General features: G+C 39.3%; 1 protein-coding gene across 7 annotated transcripts in view; it reads left to right on the forward strand.

Moving 5' to 3' along the window:
• The window catches only part of slc8a2b (solute carrier family 8 member 2b), a 201,535-nt gene that overhangs the window by 59,058 nt on the left and 122,406 nt on the right, over positions 1-20,071 (forward strand). The gene's annotated exons all lie outside the window — the stretch shown is intronic.

Here is a 20,071-nt window from a genome sequence, read left to right on the forward strand (position 1 = left end):
ATTTGTTGTTACTGGTTTCTGCATCTAGTTGTGTTGTATCTGCAGTGTTGTTGAATTGAAGAAGTTTTTTCAATTTGCTTTCGATCACTGTAGTGATCAAATTTGAGTTCTGAATAAGATTCCTTTAATGTGGCAACAGTTATGAATGGTCACAAATCAACCATTTCCAGCCACGACTGTCAACTACAAGTAGTGAAGTGTCATCACAAACCCAGGACACTCTTGCTGTGAGGTGGCAGTGCTAACCACGGCACTGCTGTGCTGTAATAGCTGTAATCTGCATTGATCCCTAAACAGTCACCACACCAACTTTCAAACACAGCAAACTGGTGTTTGAGTTAGAGATGCGCTGATTAGAGCTATCAGACGGTACTGTGGTGCAGTGGCTGGCACTGTTGCCCTGCAGCCAGAAGGTTTCTCGTTTCAGCATCCTGATTGGTTCAGGCCTTTCTGGGTGGAGTCTGCAGGTTCTTCCTGCGCTTGTGTGGATTTCTTCTGGATACTCTGCTTCCTCCAACAGTCCAAAAACAAGCCTGTTAGATTAAATGTGGAGACAGTTAGGTAAAGTGTTTAAAGTTCATAGAATGTGTTAAGCGTACCGTATTAATCTAAATAATAATTGTAAAATGTTTGAGCTGTCAGTAACAGAGAAGTGATATAAATGCTTGTCCATTTTCATTTTTTCTCCCATTTCTGATTATCTTCCTAAAAAATGAGATTTCATGATATACATGATTCATCTTCTTTAAATCTACGAGACATTGGCCATTCAGTTAAAATGTATACAGTATTCCCCCAAATTATTTTGTAAATGTTTGCATCATACTATCATACTAAGCTGTGTTTAGCTTCTTTTAGTATTTCATCTAAACCAGCTGCAACAGCAGAGCTGAGCTGATTGTGTTGAAGATGAATCCATTTAATGCTGAACAATAATTACTTTTATGGGAATCACTGCAGCACAAAAAAAGACTTCCTAATGCAAAGCTATTGGATCGATGAAACGGCAGATGGCTGCAGTGCAATCAGAATTATAATTAAAACAGAAACAGTCACAGCCCAGCGCATGTTCCATTTTGTTTCAGAGAAAAGAAGATACACTGGGTTTACATTAATCAAGGTGTTTACCCAGCGAGTGAATCAGCTGACAGCGCATCAGTGCATCTCTAAATTTAATCAATCTCTAACCTCTTATTAAAAAAGCAACATCAAGGAAGCCTTTTCTCACAGAATTCGTGTTTTCTTTCTTTATCATTTTACATCATCCTTTCGTTCATTTTTTTCATCATCCTTGTCTTCTTGGTCTCTCTGGCCTATACCGCCTCTGTTTTTCACCGTTTCTCTTTCTGGTTCCAGAACACTTGCTGTTATTTCAAAAAAGTAGTCAACCTCGTGCACTTTACATCCGTGATTATACTTCTCTGTCCTTCCTCCTTCTTTTCCGCCATCCCTGAAATGTAATGGAGACAGTGATTAGGGACAGCTCAAAGTATGAGATATATTTTTGACTGGGGAATCACCTCTAACGATGTGGGCAGCGGTCCAGTAGGATGAGATGCCAGTGAAAGTGGCCATTTCCTCTCCATTGTCGCACACATTGATTATTTTTATGCCCGGTTGAATTATCTCATCCTCATTAATACTTTATTACTTTCATTTGATCACATTTTATTACACCTCTGAGCAACATTTCTTCCTTCAGTCGATATATCTGTTCTGGGTGTTTGCGTCCAAGCTTGTGCCCTGTGTGAGAGGTCTGTTTGAAATATAAATTAAATTTATCTGTGACTATCACTTCATTAACCCCATAAAGGTAAAATAGATGAAGTCTCTTTGAGTTAAAAGTGTGGTTTCTGTCCTTCTCCCTGTTTTGCAGTAGGTTGTAGAATGTTTGGATACTTTATACCACTTTGTACTTGATACCATAGGGGAAATTACTCTTGCAGCAGTAGCAGAACAATACAAACGGTATAATTTACAACAAAAATAAATTTTTTATAAGTAGAAGTACTATATGGCCTAAGTGAAGGCCTAATAATTTTTATATATGAGAGTGAGCATGTGCTGATGAGGGATAATGGATATATTGAACCATGGATGTCAAAGACGGTGCTGGCAGAAGGAAAAGACCTCCGAGAAGATTCATGGATGTAGTGAAGGAGGACATGCAGATGGTTGGTGTGATGCCAGTGATTGGGTGAGATGGAAAGAATAAGAACAAGACCAAATTAAATAACAAAAAATAATAAGGTCCAACTGTGTAATATGGAATTCTAACAAGTAGTAGTGCAAATGACATTAAGAAATCTGTATATTATAAAGCAACATCAGCAAAAGGTTTAACACAGACAATTTTTACTTTTTAAAAATTTAAAGTGTTTTTAAAAAAATATGATCTGATTACTGATTCAATACATCCCAGTGAGCGCGGAGCGTGACTTTGAGACTGGCTCTAGAGCAACAGCATCAGCACACTAATATGTGTCCCACCTACACCAATATCTTTGGACTACAACAATATTCATTTCACAGCACAAAGCACCACTGCATGAGCATGTGGATATGTAACTTCATGCATTTACTCAACTGAAGCTCGCTTTAATGTTATTATACTCCAGGTATTTTTATTTCTTCTACTCTACCACCTTCCTGCATGTAAGGCCACATAGTTTAAAGCTTGGTTTCTTCTTCTGTTGCAGATTTTAACATTTGGATTTACTCATGCAAGCTGCACTATTATTAAAGATAAAACTACCCAGTACTATACAAGTACTTAAAATCATCTCCAGCTGCAACATTAAAGAGAGATACACATAAATAAATAATTATGACCCGGTTGTATAATATTAATTTACGTGTTCCTGCATAATACTGAAGTACTATAGGGGTAAAGACACTGAATACTGCTTGCATTTCTTTGTAAAACATTTGTTGAACACGAAACCATGCTAGACTCTTGTTTATGCAGGTTACAGTAATACATCTGTATCGAGGCTTCGCCTGAAAATCGTACTTTTCGTTCCTACACTGGATTTCTATCTAAGCAGTTGTTCTGTTTTGCCGAGTGCCCCCTACTTTAAGTTTGAATGTGCCGCTCACTGACAAAATCCTGGGACTGGCTGAGACTATCACAAAATGTTTGTTTTAATCAAACACACGCCCACATTAACAAGGTTTTTATTAACTATGCAACATGAAACCTGATCCATCATGACTTCTGCTTTTTTTGGGGCCTCCTTGTAAACCCGTACCTCAAAGGCTGCCATTATATTGTGAGCCTTGAATCTCCACTGACTGCTTTCCTCTACAAAATGATTAAGATACATTCTAAGATTGTCCTTCGGTGTCCCTGCATCAGCCACCCCCCACGTGCAGCTTCCTTTAATCACGTACACATTGTTTGCCAGAGGTTTCATATTTCTATTGGCTTCCTGTCTGCCTGTTTGTAGAATGTAGATGGCAGCACCCGCGGGATTTGAACCTGTAACCTTGTTACCTCCAGGGACTAAATCCTGCCTCTGAGCCTGAATGTTATTACCCGACAATCCAATCCATTACTTTCACTGAACAACACAGACTGTTGCACACCAGTAGCTTCGGGATGCTGGGTGAAGATGATTGAAGCATAATCAATATTTTATTAGAAAGGCTGACACCCCCTCTATGTGTGAAAAAGACACAAAATCAATAAGGCTAGATTTGTGGCATGTTGGTCACAGGTCTTTGTTTGGATTCAGTCTTGGCAAAATCCTCCAATTCGTCCCATTAAAAATGTGAAAAATAAAATAATGTAACCTGTGAAACCAACTATTTACTATTTTAGTATTTATTAACAGTACAGCAGTGTGACAAAAGAGTCATTTGCCAAGTCATATAAAAAATTTAATGCAATAGTTGTAATATTTTAAAGACCATTTTGATGATTTGTTGAAGAATAATTTGGTTTTCTAGTGAACCATGTTATGTATACAGCAGCGATTTGTTTTGAGGCACAGGGTTATTTTAATATTTGTGCCTCATTATTTTATAATAATGAGGTATATTTAATGGTGTTGCATGCATTAGAAAGAGCGTGCATGGAATGAAAAGATAAACGGACAGCAATTTTTCTCCTGCTCCGTGTAAACATTGCTCGAAGCAAAGAAGTGAGTATTTTTCTGTAGCAGAGGCACAAAAACATCTCTTTGGTCGTTCCCAAACAAGCACAAATGTTACGAATAGACTTGAACTGGAGCCTCACATGAGCACAGTTGGTTGGCTCTCTGGAAGTTACTGCAGTCGAGACATATTTTCCATTTTATGTCTTTTACCAGGACAGACAATTTTATTTTACTCTAATGCCAAAACCTCTCCTCCTACCAGCATCAATTTGGCCATACTTTAATAGTTTGGGGAATATGTCTCCCAGGGAAGTGATAAGAAGAGACCAAAACAATCTGAATGTGGAGCTTACTGATCCCACAGTGAGAGGAAATCCTTCCCCACCTTTAATCTTGCTATTTTATATTATGAAAGAGAACAGGGAACGGATATTGTATTAAATGTGCTCAGAGTAAAAAAGCTCTATATACTGTACATAGCACTCCAGTCATGTATGCACAAGAATTCTCTTATGCAATTTAGTGCATGTATGTGTTGAGAGAAGATGTCGCTCATACTGCATACCTCTGCATTCTGCACATGTGAGCAGACTACAGAAAAGCGAGTTTAGAGGCTTCACGATGTGATTAGATGATAAATGAAAAGTATGTCTGTAGCTACAGTAGTCGATCGTTTTAAATGCCTTTAAGGAAATTCAACTATAAATGTATTTGCAGTCTCACTCTGACTGAAAGTGACGCATATGTCAGAGCTGTGGGCACTGGTAAAGCGATATTTCTGTAGTAGTGACTGTATCTTGCCTTTCTTCTGTAAACATTGCTTTTTGATTAATGTGTAGGTCAGTTCTGTTTGATTAGTCATTTTTAAAGCCAGGGCCGATTCTTTGTGTGATTTTTTAAATCGTTTCAGCTGACACTTTCATTCTGTCACTCAGTCGACTGCAGAGTGACTTTTTTGTGCATCGCTGCAGATTATTTAAACTTTATTAGCGCTCAGTTTGACCAACTTCCTGTCACATTCCAAGCGAATATAACAGTCGAGCAGCAGATACCAGCATGTGTTTCCCACCATGCTGAGCCAACACACAGTGTGTGTGACATGAATAGTCCTGTGTCCATAAATGGTTCAGTGTTCCTGCTGTGTGTGGTCTCTAATGGCTTCTGCCTGGATACAGCGGTGGGTGGATGCTAAGGCAGAGGGGAGGAGTGTGTGGGTGGGTGGAAGGTGGTGAATAATAATTGGCTTTATATAAGTGGACCAAAGGGGAGTTGAAGATCCCGGCGTGTGCGTGTTGGAGAGACAGTGATGCATTACAAGTATATAAATGCTGATGACTTTAAAAGGACTTCGTCTGCACGTGTTTGTTTAGTAATGTCCATGTCACCCTCCAGTCCTGTGTCCCGTCTCACCCATTATGTTCTAAGTTTACCTTTGGTTCATTTGGTTTACTTGGTCTGAGGCACCAACACACACTGAGTGGTGTGTTGCTTGTAAGCTTACAGTTGAAGGTGGTAATTGGATGAAATTATGATCTTCAAGGTAAAATAATACATTCTGTTTGTTTTTCATTCTGTTATATTTCCCTTCTATCTTTCACTTCATGATAAATTGCTTTCTTTCCTCACCATTATATTTCCAACTGTTCCAGACTTTTCAGCCCACTGAATAGCTCTTATCATTTGATACACAATCACACCCACACCTCAGTCACCTGCTGGTCTGCATTCATGCTGCGTTTAACTTTCCAGCCACCAGAAGCCTTCTGTTTGTAACTGTTTCCCCATGTTTGACTCCAATGCTCTTATTTTTACTTTTCCTGAACATCTCAGGCTCTCTCTTTCTTTCTTGTTTACTCGTGATCACACACGATTTTTAAAAAGCACTCTGTGGAGCACAGTGGGGTTCATGATTTCATGTGTTCTGCAGCCTAATTGGAGTCTTCACACCATCCTTTCACACGGCTTGATTGACAGATTTATTATTTACTTAACAGATTCACAGTGACAGCTGTCATTGAGGAAGCCTTGGAAATCTTTGCTTAGACAAAAATGAACATGTTTAGGGCTCAAGAAAAAACAGTGTTTGGGACTCAGTGCCTTCTTTTACAGCAGTCACCAGATTATAGCATCATTTCATAGATGATAAGGGCACATTTATTCAGAGGTCTTAGTGCATCATCAGGATGGCTGATAATTCCTCCTTGTTGTCCCTTTTATTTTCTCAGTTTTTCTGCCACAAGCCTGATATCAAACTTTTCTCCTCTCCCCCCTCATTTCACATATTCCTCTATTCCTCCTTCCTTCACTCTGTTTGGTGACCATCACTTCCTCCTCCTTCTGTTTTTTTTCTTGTTCTTGCAGCTTATGATTTCACTCTTCTCTCCAAACTACAGCCTCCTCTGCAGAGCAGCTTTATCAGCCCACACCCAAAATCTTTTCCCCATCCTCTTCCATCCCTTCATCACTCCAGCTGCACAGTCCTAATGATGCTGGTGGGTATTAATCAGTCATTGTAAAGATGATGTAAACCAGTGTCAATAAAAAAATCAGGTTGAGCTCCAGACTGATATGCCTTTCTGAGAATGAACCTACTTTGTTATAAATGAAAAACACAGGAAATGAGCATGATTAATGTTTAGCATAAAAAACTGCTCCCATGAAGCTTCGACAACATGTCAATAAGACAAATGTGATATTTGCCAACAGCAACATTCCCCCTGTGTCAAAACCTCATGTGAGCCCTATGTGCTGGACACTAACACACATATATTTACGTGTGTAATTAAACTGAAAAATATTCTCAAAACTGTATCGTGATTTGTCAAGAAAAATTATGACGCAGCAGCGTTTATAACTGTAAATAAACGAAGGACATTTTTCCATCCTTGTTTTCTGAGCTACTGTCACTGATGACACACTTCTTACTAGGGATGGGTATCGTTTAGGTTTTATCCGATACCGGTGCCAAATCGGTACTTTTGAAACGATGCCGGTGCTTAAACGGTGCTCGAACCGGTGCTTAAAGAATGGAGAACACAAACTTTGTCCAAAAACCTCTCATGTTCAGCTGTTTTTTGTAAAAATATAACAATGTTAGCCTTTTCTGCAGCTATGGGGCATATATGGTATCACTCTTGGCTGGAAGCAGTGCTTAAACAATGGAAAAAACACAAACTTTGTCCAAAAACCTCTCATGTTCAGCTGTTTCCCACTTTTTCTTTGGTCATTTTAGCCTTTTTGGCCAGGGTGAAGGGAGTATCTGCCATCAAACAAGAAGACAGCCGCATGTAGCTATGATGATGTTTGCTAGTTCACCTTACATGCATTAATGTAATAACGTGGTTAGCCTACTCAACGTAAATTACACTCGAACAACATTAAGCGACTCACGCAGAGAAGAACGGCTGCTGCCATCAATATCCTCATCATTTCTGCTACACTGGCAGGGCTAGGGGCCAGGACTCTATTCTTCGGGTTTTTGGGGGATGTTGCTCCGGGTCCGATAATTGGCAACCCACCCAACGTGCACAGTGTGAGGTCTCGCAGCAAGCTATCAAATACGGCACATTTCTCGGCTTTTAAAAAAAACGCTATACGTCGCCAGGTGTTTCATCGGATTCTTGGTGTTACCTCCTTTGACAGTATCACAGTATCAGCTTAAAGCACTTGTTGCTGCTGAGTTTGCATCTTTTGCTGTGAAGTACAGCCAGACTTTGACCGCTTCGCCTTGGGCGTTTTTAATCTGTAGCTCTGCTCTAACTGAACGTACGTACCTGGCCCCGCCTACTATCCTGGGAAACGTAAAATGATTGGCTAGAAGTGTATCACAGCTCAGGAAAAAAAAAGCACCGAAATAAAGCACCGAAATGTGCGCTGCTTTTCGGTCTGGTTACTACCGTTTATGTCAGAACCGGTGCCATCATGGCACCGGACACCGGTACCCATCCCTACTTCTTACTATGAATTATAGCTTTATGGTCCAATAGTAGTGTCAAAGCATAAATCAAATGTAAGCACAGAAGTAGCCCAGGTAGTATTTTTCCCTGTAAAAGTACAACATTGAAGACTCGACACCTTCATTCACCTTTTGCTCTTCCTGTCATGAAGTAAAGCCAGTGAGTGCTCAGTGCAAACAAGTCCTTTGTTTGCATATTGGTTTATTTTTGCCTCGAGAGGTGAAACACGTTTCTTGTTTCCACATTTAACGGACTCATCACTGGAGGCTGATACACAGCTCTTTCTCTCAGACATGCCCAGGGCTTCTGCACGCACTAGAAAACATACACACGGCGTTGCTATGGAAATGATATCGTGATTTGACATTTTAATAATTTTGTTATAACAATTTTATTATACTGTCCGGTGTTATTATGAACAATATGATATGGGGCAGTCATAGTCCTATTAAATATATAGTCATGTAAATTTAGGTATCCGTCTATTCTTCTGTTCACATAAAGGTTTACCTGTGCTTACCTGGTGCTTTCATGGGTTCTCTGGCTATTTCAGCTTCCTCCTGCAGTACAAACACGGGCTCATTAGGTTACTTGTTGTTTCTAAATTGGCTGCGGATGTGAAAGTGAGCATAAATGTTAGCTTCTGTTAGCCCTGTGGCAGGCTGGGGACTCTTGGATTTGCATTTAAAAACATAGATGGATGCTCATAAATTGTATGCATTTGAAGTTTGAGCTGCTGAGAAACTGAAACAATCTGTGTTGCTCTTCCTCAGGCTGTAGGAAAATGTGACTGATTCTTCATGTTTTCTTCACTTTGTGTAATTGCTGATTTCATGAATTCATTTAAGGAAAAAACAGGCTGCTCATTCAATGGGGAAAATAATTTTACCACATATGTGGCTTTTGTCGTTGCAGTGCTGCCAACCAATGAGCCGCAGCACATTTCACAAGTGTCCTAGAAGTGTCTCTCTGCTGCGTGTCCATCACAGCTGCACAGAGTGTGTGAGGAAGGCAGGAAGGCAGACAGGAACAGCATAGGGAATGCTGTCAATTCTCAAAATAAAAGACCCTGTGCAGGCTGAAGGCTCTGCTTCTGAAGTGCTCCCAGTGTGATTTGAAGCCATGTGAAGTACGGAACAAACAGACGTCACAGGCACACACCAAGTGTATTTCAAGAATTAGGATGTTAATTCTTAGCTCTTATGTCAGATTACCTTGGTAATCACCAAATGAAGGCTGACTTTGGTGCTCAAGCCAGGCACCCCAGTACAATTCATTCAGTGAAGCAAAAAACCCGTTTAGCCTGATTCATGTGTGTCTCTGTTTGTGTGTGCACATCCCGAGCTTCTTGTTTCAGATCTGAAAAGGTGACAGCTGATGTAGACTGCGATTACCAAAGAGCGGAGGTGGTGGTATTTTGGTATTTGATAAGCACACACACACAAACACATACACAATGTAATGAGGAGAGCATTAACTGGCATGGAGGGAAGGCAGAGCCACTGTAATTATAGAGCGGCCAGGGACGGGAGATGGATGGCTCTCAGTGAGACACACAAACACACAATGAACTTTGTTAAGAGAAAAAGCGCGAGAGAGGCAGCGTCGCGAGAATAAAAAGGATGAGGAGAGGGGAGAGAGGAGAACTTTGCTCTTTTTTCCCTGAGTATCCACCATATTCCTTTATTGTATGCATGAGTGAGATTTTCTTATCTTTTTTCAGCGTATCGGTACAATGACAGAGTAAAGAGCATGCTTTATGTTTCTGGTTAGGCACACTGTGCAGTCACGCAGCTCATTTCCTTTCTGTCACTAAGGTCTGATGTGCCAGCTGCTGTTTTGAGGCTGAGCGAATTAAATAAATTACAACAAATATGATTGTCAACGATTCTTTTGGGATTTGATCCCACTTTATAGTTAAGCTGTTAATGTGAGTTAAGCGAACTGATGTAAAATTCAGTCTTTACAAATTGCCCAGTGATCACATGGTGCCCGAATAAGCTCATCTGTCTGAACAAAAGAGAAACAGAAAATGTTTCTTTTTCTCATAGAACAGCAAGAATCTTTAGAAAAGACTAAGACGACTGAAATATAGTGCTTTTATGGTTTTAACAGCTCTGTGCTGTTACAGGGGATCTGTGAAGCTCATTTCTAGCTTTATATTATTCTTGGACTGTAGTCTTGGAGTAGGACAGCTTTGTATATTTTACAGTTAAAAAAAATGACAATCTAATACTGTGAAATCTTCAAGATGCAGTTTTAATCCAGCTTTCCTTTGATTATCTGTCTCTCATCAACAGAAAGTTTGAGCAGGTTGATAGCACTTCTGTGCTCACAGCCAAAGATGACTATATTAGGAACATCCTCTCCTGCTGAAATTAGTGAGAGCCAAGAGTAGAAAATACCACGTGAAACCGAGTGTTTGAAACAGTCTGAAGGCTGAGCCTTTGGCTCATTACATTGGGCCGATTCTCTGAAATTGTGTCCTGCTTTAATATGAACATTTGCCACTGGAAAAGAATAGAACTAAAAATAAGGAAAATACACCAATAACTTTAAAATGTCATCATGAAATGGGCAAATATTGATAAGTAAATGCAGTGGATAAATGCAGCCTCTCTTGTGGTCATTCCACAAACTTTTACCTGTATTTACCCAAAACCCTGTTCAAAGATGACAAGTCTGTCAAACAGAAACCAGAAGCCTTTGTTACCAAAAATCTTTCCCTTCCTCTTAAAGATTACTTTAGTGCATTTATCCAATATTAGAAATTTACATTTTATTAATGCTGTTTTAGATACGTTACCACTTATGATAGTGGCATACCCTTTATCAGTATTTCTATTAGGAACCTTTATAGTTACAGTAACTGCATAAACACACAAAGTGCTCGCGCCTCACTGAGATGGCAAACAGACCAAAACATATTTGTTAGATCTGCTGAATACTTACTGTCTCTTATACGTGGTTGGTACACAAAAATCCAGCCTCATTTGTTAAGTTCAGTGAGTCAATAAATGTGCACACATAGTTCAGACACTACAAAATATGTAACACGCCAGATGTAAGAAGGCATTTGTTATGTGTGTCAGAACAGAAAGTTGCTGAATGTCGACAGCAGGAAGATGATGGAATGGTCTCAGCCTGGTGCACCAACGTTAAAAGTCTTTAAACTTTGACTCATAAGTCATCCACCGCATGGCGGAGGGAGTGACCTGGCAGCAGAGCTGGCGGAGAGGAAGAACATCCCTTTGCATTTTCAGCTGCAGACAAAGGTGTGAAAAAAGTGGTACATCAAAAAATATCTGGAGAAGCAAATATCTGATCTTTTTTATCCTAGTGTAGGTAAAGGCAAAAAATGGTCTTAATCATTTCTGAAGCGTGTCTGCAGTAGACGTTAACTCTGCTACTCTCATATTACTCTCATATTTGTGAGATACAACTTACTTACTTGGTTGTCTTCGGCAAAGACGTGCAGAAATGGCCACTCATCTTTAATACAGCATTACAATTGGAGCATCACAGAATGTTTTGTATTTCTGTAGCTCTTATGACAAACCAAGTATCAAATTACAGCATGTCCTCTGCACCCATCCTGTCACTGGTAGATATTGTTGCTCTATAGAAAGCTAATAATAATATAATAGAACACAGTGTGACAAACATGAATTACAATATCTTTGTGAAATAATTTTAGAAGCACATTTTTTTAATATATTAAAGCTGTTTGCTTCAAGTTGGAACTCGCTGCATTGATACTATTTTAAGTTCTAGGCCTACAAAATAAAAAATCTCAAGTTATATATTATTAACAGTAAATTCTCCATTTTAACCATGAACAGCTAGGAGTGTGTTTTGGGAGAGCTTTTCTTGTCCCTTGTTATTAATTTATTTGGCATTATTTTGTTCCCAAAGCCCATCTTTAAATTAACCGTGTTTCTTCTGTCTGAATATTTTTCTCCATTTTCTGATTTCTACTATTTCAATTCACATAATGTGTCTGATGTGTTATATTACTGCTATATGTATAAATATGCCTCAGAGCTAGGCTGTGTGTAGTGTTTATTGGTTCACATATTAAAAAATGAGAATATTCCTTCTCAGCTCTACAAAATAATAGCTGATATGTTAATACCCTTAAAAATGGTCACACCTCAAGCTGAGAGTCAGTTTAATGAGGTTGGGTATGCACAGCTACACAGACGTCACATTCGTAACAGAGTCGCAGAGAAGGGCCCTATAAATAAAAAATTTAAAAAAACATTTTTAATATACAGGCGTCCATTCTAAAATGACCTGAATTGCCTTCATTGTCATTGTTAATACATAAAATGAAATCAAAATGCTTCTCTACAGTGCAACTGAAGACACATGATGTTGATTGGAACATGGATAACTAAAGCATACAATAGAATCTATGATAGATAAAGATGTGAAAACCCTGTATGTATGTTAACAAAGTACAGGAGCATGGCAGGAAGATGGGTGGCAATTTAGTGTTTTTTCTTATTTAGCATGTTTATTGCATGGGGGAAGCAACTGTTACTTAATCTGGATGTGTGTACTCTGGTTGAACTGCAACATCTGCCAGAGGTTTAACAGTTCAAAGAGATGATGGCTAGGGTGGGTGAAGTCCTTAATGATGTTGGCAGCATGAGATGACAGTCAACTCCAGAGGATGTTGTGGGCAGTCAGTGATTTTCTGCAGTCTTCCTTATCCGCAGCCGAGCAGCCTGCATACCACACAGACATGCTAGTAGCCCTGTTAGCATGTTAGCTAATGGCCACCCAGTAGAAGACCACCAGAAGCTTTCCCTCTCTGTGTTGCGTCTCCTGGGCATACTCAGGAACTGAGCGTGCTATTGATAATTCGAGTAGTGCTGGCTGACCACGAGAGGTCCTCAGACACGACAACCCCCGAGACCTTGGATGCCTGCACCCTCTCCACACATCTCCCCATGGAGAAAAGGGCCAGAACAGTGACTTATTTCCTCCTATAATCCAGTACTGACACTGACAGTCTTTTTAATCCCATCCCTCTGGGCTGACTCATCTCCTCCTGTGATCAACCCAATGACAGTTGTATTGTCAGCCAATTTAATTATGATGTTGGACAAGTGGACCGGTATGCAGTCATGAATGTACAAGAAATAGAGGGCTGGACTCAGCACACAGCCTTGGTGTCCACTAGTGCTTAGTATGATGGAGGAGGAGAGGTGGGGTCTTTTTATGACTCTCAATGGGCGGTTAGTGAAGAAGTCTTTGATCCAGGGGCACATGGAGGGGTCTAAGATGTCACTGATCATGATACAGATTATGATTATGATACTAATTCCAGTCCTATACTCACATAGCTTTGTGTTCTAGGTGGTTTAGTTGCCATGGATTACTATAGCAGCAGCATCTTCTGTGGGTCGGTTAGCTCTGTAAGCACACTATGTGGGTCAAATGTGGGACAGTGGTTGGTTTTAATGTGATGCAGGACTATTTCCTCAGAGTACTTCATGATCATTGGCACAAGTACAATGGGTCTATAATCAATTAAGTCCACAGATTGTGGCTTTTGGTGAACAGGGATTACGATGGCTGGTTAGCGCATGTCAGGGGCCTTTGCTAGGATTTGACTGACCTTAGCATACACATCATATCCTGTTCCTGCAGTGTGTCTGTCTGTTTGTGTGTGTTAATGTCTTGAAGGCAGCCAAGTCATGAAATTGGAGCATCTATTAGCCTCAAATCAAGCAGAGAAGTTATTTGGCTCTGCCCTGTATACCACACTTTATACTCCACCCTTTATAGGTGGTTATATCCTGTGCCCCTGCCTAACCCTCATGTGTGAGGTGGTCTTCAATCCTGCTTTTCTAGGCCCTCTTTGCCTCCTTTATGCCTCTCTTTGGGTCAGCTCTCGGTCTGCTGTCGAGGGTTTTATCACCTAACCTGAAGACAATATTGTGGTTTTTGTGCGCTTTGCAACACAAGAACAGCACTTCCCAATCAAAAGCCTTGTATTGCTCATCCTAGCCATCTGCTGTACTGTACAAGGAGTTCCCTTTCCTTAAAAAGAGACATAAGAACACCGCCACTGGTTTATCAGCAGACACTGAATCAATTCAATTCAAATCAACATAAATTATATTCCCACAGAGAACACATAACAATAAAAACTTGAAAAACTTGACTTGAAACTTTAATTAAACTGAAATGCAATGTATATCAAAATATTATTTTACCAATCAAATTAAGAGCAATAAAAGTATAAACTATGAGTCATGAGTGAAAGAATAAAAAGATCAACCTCAAACACTCAATAGTTGAAATGCAGAATGATTGAATGAATTAAAATAAATATAAAATAAATGACCACTAATATGATTAGAAAGACACAGAAGCTTGATGATAACACGGGTATCAAAAATAAGGTAAAAAGAGGCCATTTTTCTTAAAATAACCCAGGTGCATTCCTTATGTTTGCATGAAGAACACAAACAAAAAGTGAGCCCAACTGATTGACAGGGTGCAGGATTTTTTGCGTGACGTCTTTAAAGTGCAACATAAACACATAAAACATCTACTCCAGCTGCTGCTTCACCATGGACATGGAAGTTATAAAATAAACTGATTTTACAGCTCATCACCCCACCATCAGGGGTAGAGACACGTGGAACCTAAAAAAGAAGAAGTCAAGCTATTTTAAAAGGATGCATTATCTCCCCAGGGGATACAGATGGTTGATCACAGTCAAGCTTCTTGGATTCATATTAGAAACCATTTCACCTTATGAGGGTCCCGTGTGTTTTCATGCATGATGCAGTTTGGTCAGCCCACCGGAGGCAGACAGCAGCAAAGATTTTATTATCGGTTTTGGACGACACACGGCAAGTGATGGTAAAAACAACAAGTGGCATGTCAACAGTAAAACCATTCGGCCCAGCAGGGATTCAAATGTATGGGGTCAGAGTCATTGGGTAAATTCTGCTTTTCCTTCTCTTTGCTTTCAGTATTCACAGAATGATCTAAAGAGACAGAAAGCTCATCAACCTGCTGAAGATGAATTGATTAATAAGGGAGATCTGAAAGTGCTCTTTATGGCCATCATTAATAGTTTTTGTTGACTTGAGGTTCACAAGAGCTTCAAATAGAGGAGATATGTTTGTTAAATTTCAGAACACTTTGGTTGGGCAGCAGGAATTATAATTTTATACCAGAAAACATCAGAGTACTCTGAGACATTAGTTTGAAAATTTAAAGAGTCACAGTAAATGTGAGGAGTATGAAGACGACGGTGTAGCTTTGGTTCACATGGTTCCAAATTCTTTGCTCCCAAGAATATTTTTCTGTATGATTTTAGGTTTTTTGATGAAATTTTCTTTTTTGTTATTATTATTATTTGTAAGGTGGGGTTTTTTTATATGAGATGCTAAATTTTTACAGTTGATTGTTATCTTTTGTTACAGTTTCTCCATCATTGTTTCTCTAAGGGCCGTCTGCCCAGGAACTACATGTGCAAACCAGCTTTTAGCTACAAATGTTACACTATATCATCCATCCATTTCCCTGTGGCTCAGTCACACTGGCGTGAAAATGGGATAGCAGGCTCCTTGCCACTCAGAAGGATATGACTGCACTTAATTTTTTTTGACAATGGTAAATAGTTGTGGTCCCACAACTACTTACCTCACCCTCTGGGCATTGTCCAATCCATCTCTAAAATTATTTTTAAAGACAGACACAAACACTTAGCAATTAACATGAGTTATTCTGCAGCCGGGGACTCAACTCAGCTGGTTGCATTGTGGTTATATTCCCATTTAAAAGTAAGGTTGCTAACCAACCTAACAATCATGTCTTTGGGGGGTACCGGAGCTGCAGGAACAACATGCAAACTTCACACACAAAGGTTTCAACTGGAAGAGTCCAACCAGGAATCTTGTAACTGTGAGGAGACCATGATAACCACAGCATCTCCACTGGTATATGTGTTGTGTTGTTGTTGAGGGAAGGCAATGATGCAGAAACTGTTCAATCCAGGTTCCTGTACTAAGTGTCTCTACAGGGAATGAACACTAGCATTTTATACATATAATTATGTTCCCAACTCATTCTGGAAACATCGCAGTGTGATTAGAACAGCTTCCTGTCCAGGGTCCTGCCTTTTATTCAGTGTCAGCTGGGTTGTTCTGCTGAGTAGCAGTTAAAAGGACGATTAATGTCTCTGAAAATCAGGCTTTCCAAACAGTACTGTCATACCTTTGGATGAAACTCAAGGTTGACTAAATGACAACAACAAAAGAGTTATAAAAAAAAAATAATGACACATGATTTCATCTCTGACAACAATGCTTACTTAACTCAACTGTGTCCTTGTGAAATCTAAGGGGAAATCAGTGAAAGTGAAGCATCTGTTTGGGCTGCACAGCTGGAGCGTGTTGATGACGGTTTTTAATATGCTCAAAAAGTCTATTTTTAAACCGCTTCCATGTGTTTGCTCTGTGCAGTCGCTGTGAACACACTGAAGTTGAAGTCAGATGTTTGTCCTTGAATCTCATTGCCATCAAATCATCCGGCAGCTAATCCGTCGTGTACTGAGGTTTGATGGCCCAGTCACTGTGTTTCAGTCTATCTGCCACACTCAAAGTGTGTTCTCTTAATAAAGTTAATAATACGTGTTAAACAATGGCAGGTCATTAAAAGTCAAACAGTGATAACTGCAGCAAATTACCGAGATGCACATAAACATGAACTTGAGGACGGATCCCTCCAGGTTCCTTCCATTTGTTTTCCAATTAAAATTTTTTTTCAATTTTATTCAACTGTAATGTTTATACATTGTAAAACCCCTCAAGGAACATTTAATTCATCATATTAGCGCCTATAAAACTGGCTGAGCTTAACTGCTGCCCTGATTTTAGTTATAAACCTCAGCACGGTCACCTTCTGTTTCAGCATGAACGCTTCCTCGTGTTTTCCCGCTGGCTTATGTTTGAAGCAAACATTTATCTGTTTACAGTCACTGAGAAAAGCAAATGTGTACTTATTCCGACACTGTAGCTTAACAAACAGCAGTAAACAAACTCGATTATTATTTAATCACAGAGCTTTTTGTGATTTTGTTTTTTTCCTTTGAGTATTTTTCAGTGTAAATGTTAATAAATTCCTTTCACATTGTTAAGCTTTGCATTGTATACAATACAAATGGCCTCCCTTAGAAAATTAAAGTACATGTGGCACGTCATGGCTTCCACTGTTAAAACAAATGTGGTAACAGATAATATGGAAACAAGAATGTAATCACTCCTGCAAAATCCAAATTTTTATTTCCCTTCATAGGTCTTGTGTGCATCAGAGTTTGTTTACCTATCTACGAGATCTTGTACATGCAAGTAGCACAGCAGTCGACCTATATTATTTAATATTTAAATAGTTTTCTGGTCCCAGATTTTCATTTTTAGCAAATAGTAATATAAGATGTGTAATTTGCATTTTGCAGCCCTCGTCCTGGTTATTACATTATAACATTAATTACACCATTATAATACACCAATTACACTCAACTGATATTTTCCTATTATTATGAAGTTCCTACAATAATTCAGTGTATTATAACTTTGATGCACAGATATTATCATTTTATTGTTAACAGGTTATCATTTTCAACCCAAATATTGCTGTACTGTTCCTAATTATTAATTATTGTTGATACAAAATCATTAAAAAATATTACTTACTTTTTACTGTGGTAATCAAGTGGTAATTACATGCTGTTTCTTCATTGTTACCTTCATTACCACATTATTTCTGAGCTATAACAGAAAGTGGTGCCAGAAAATGAAGGTGTTGATAGAAGCTGTGGGGCAAAATGTTTCTTGGTTGTGTTATCAAAGCTGCAGAAGAGATGGAAAGATATGAGCACACAGAGGGAGGGGACGCTCTGGGTGTGTAAGTAAAAGTGTTATTTTTAGTTTTGTCCTATATTTTTCTCTGGAGTTGATTTCATGTTTACAGTTGTAAGAAAATTTTACTGAACACAAGATACAAGAGGAGGAGCTGAAGGGAAAGAAAAGCAAAGCAAAAGAGATTTTAAATTAATTGGATAACATTCCAGGTATAAACGAGCCTTACTGAAAAAAGCCACTGATTCATTGACTAGTAACAGTGATTCAGGTAGATCACTTTGAACCCTGGGCAGGTCTCAGGTCTGTTGCAGGGCCCTCTATACCTTTGGATAATCTCAGTGTGCTCTGAAGCAACTGAGAAGGATGATTGTCACTTTAAATTTGTCTTTTATAACATTTTTAATACAACCTGATGTTCAAGTGTTACATATTCACATATTCCAGCTATGTGAAGCAGGAAACTCATGTTCCCGTGAATACAGCTGAACAGCTTGCTGTTAACACCACACAGACACACATTAACAGCATGATTGTCAAACTGCAGGAAGTCACAGCAAATGTGACACGAAAGAGCAGGTAGAAAAATATTAAATGAAGCTAATTTTATTTTGGTTAAATGAATCAACTTTGCTCGACTCTGTTAGGTTGACATTAAAATTCTGTCCACATGCACGCAGGTAGTTTGGTAATTGTCATTTCCCCCAACATTTTGGCTTTTCATCCGCACATTGTGGAGTGGCTGTAGTTGTGGTTCGATCCCTGGCTACTCCATGCCACGAGATAACCTTGGGCTAGAAACTCAACCCCAAGTTGCTCTCTTCTTCTACTCAAGTAGAGTAGAAAAGCGCCATATAAGAACCAGTCCATAAGAACTCATTACATAAATGGCATTTTAAATCAGGGAGTCAAAGATTCAGTGTTTTAAAGATGTGCCTGTTTTATCTCCCTTTTTTTAATCTCAGATGCCAGTGCGCTATGTCAGTGTTTGTAGGCTCTCAGCAGACGAACGCATAAGAAAGGGAAATTTGATTAGGAAATGCCCAGCAGCTGTGCCGGTCAGCTGCTGCTGCTCGCTGAGCCAGTCGACTCCATGTTTCTCCCTGCAGCTAAGAGCAATCTCACACTGCTTCTGCATCCATGCAGTTCTTTAGCAACTCTACCTTAACGTTAGAGGTTGCTCAGATAGGCTTTGTGTTTGCAGCCGTGTAAGCTGCTAATTAAAGCTTAATTAGCTCCAGGGGACTTGTGAGCTGTGCAATAATGAGCATGCAGAGGTTTGTTGGTCTGTATGTCTGTAAATATTTTTGTAGTCCTGTCTATCATGGTTTGCATATGTGCTGCATGCTTGCACAACAGCTTGGATATGAAATTGTGACTTCATTCACTGGTTTTAGAATTTGGATCCAGAATTCTTTTGAGATGTTAGTGCCTTGGCTGCTGCCATGTTTGTGTTTTAAAGCCAGACATGAGCATAATTAGACAAGAGGGTGGAGTGTTGACTAATCAGCTAATGCCCTTTAGCTTCGTTAGTAAGGCACATCCATGACCTGTAATGCAACACAACATAAAACCTAAGGTTTTTAAGTGAAGTCAAAGTCATGTGTTATAACATTTTGCTTTCTCGCTTTCGTAGTTATAAATCTCTTGGGGAAATTAAAGGTTAATGGCTGTTTGCGCAAAACGTGACCTTTATTTGCAGGCCTATAATAGTATTGCATAGAGTAATGAATGACCTATACTACTTGTAAGTGCAACTTCAGTATGGATACTTTTAGAGCATAAATGCTACCCCGTATACCTGCACATGGACTCTCAGTACCATAAATCAAGTCAGTGAGTTAAAGATCACTTTGGGCACGTATGGTGTAAAAAGTAAGTGTCTCGTAATAATTTACCCAGTTTGTGTTGACAAGAGATCCACCCAGTATTTGCAAGCAGCTGCTCACTGCAGTCTCTAGACTGAGTGCAACATATTTAGTTAATAAATCCTATAAGGTAAGGGAGTGTATCCTTTTTGCTAATGAAGCCTGCTTACCACAAGCCTCCTGCTGTCTCCTTGTAATCACTTGATTTCTCAAAATACATCTACAGAAGTATAAGTGCAAAGATCAATCCCACAAAA

The sequence above is a fragment of the Rhamphochromis sp. 'chilingali' genome (genome assembly GCF_963969265.1).
Source record: "Rhamphochromis sp. 'chilingali' genome assembly, chromosome: 8".
Lineage (NCBI taxonomy): Eukaryota > Metazoa > Chordata > Actinopteri > Cichliformes > Cichlidae > Rhamphochromis > Rhamphochromis sp. 'chilingali'.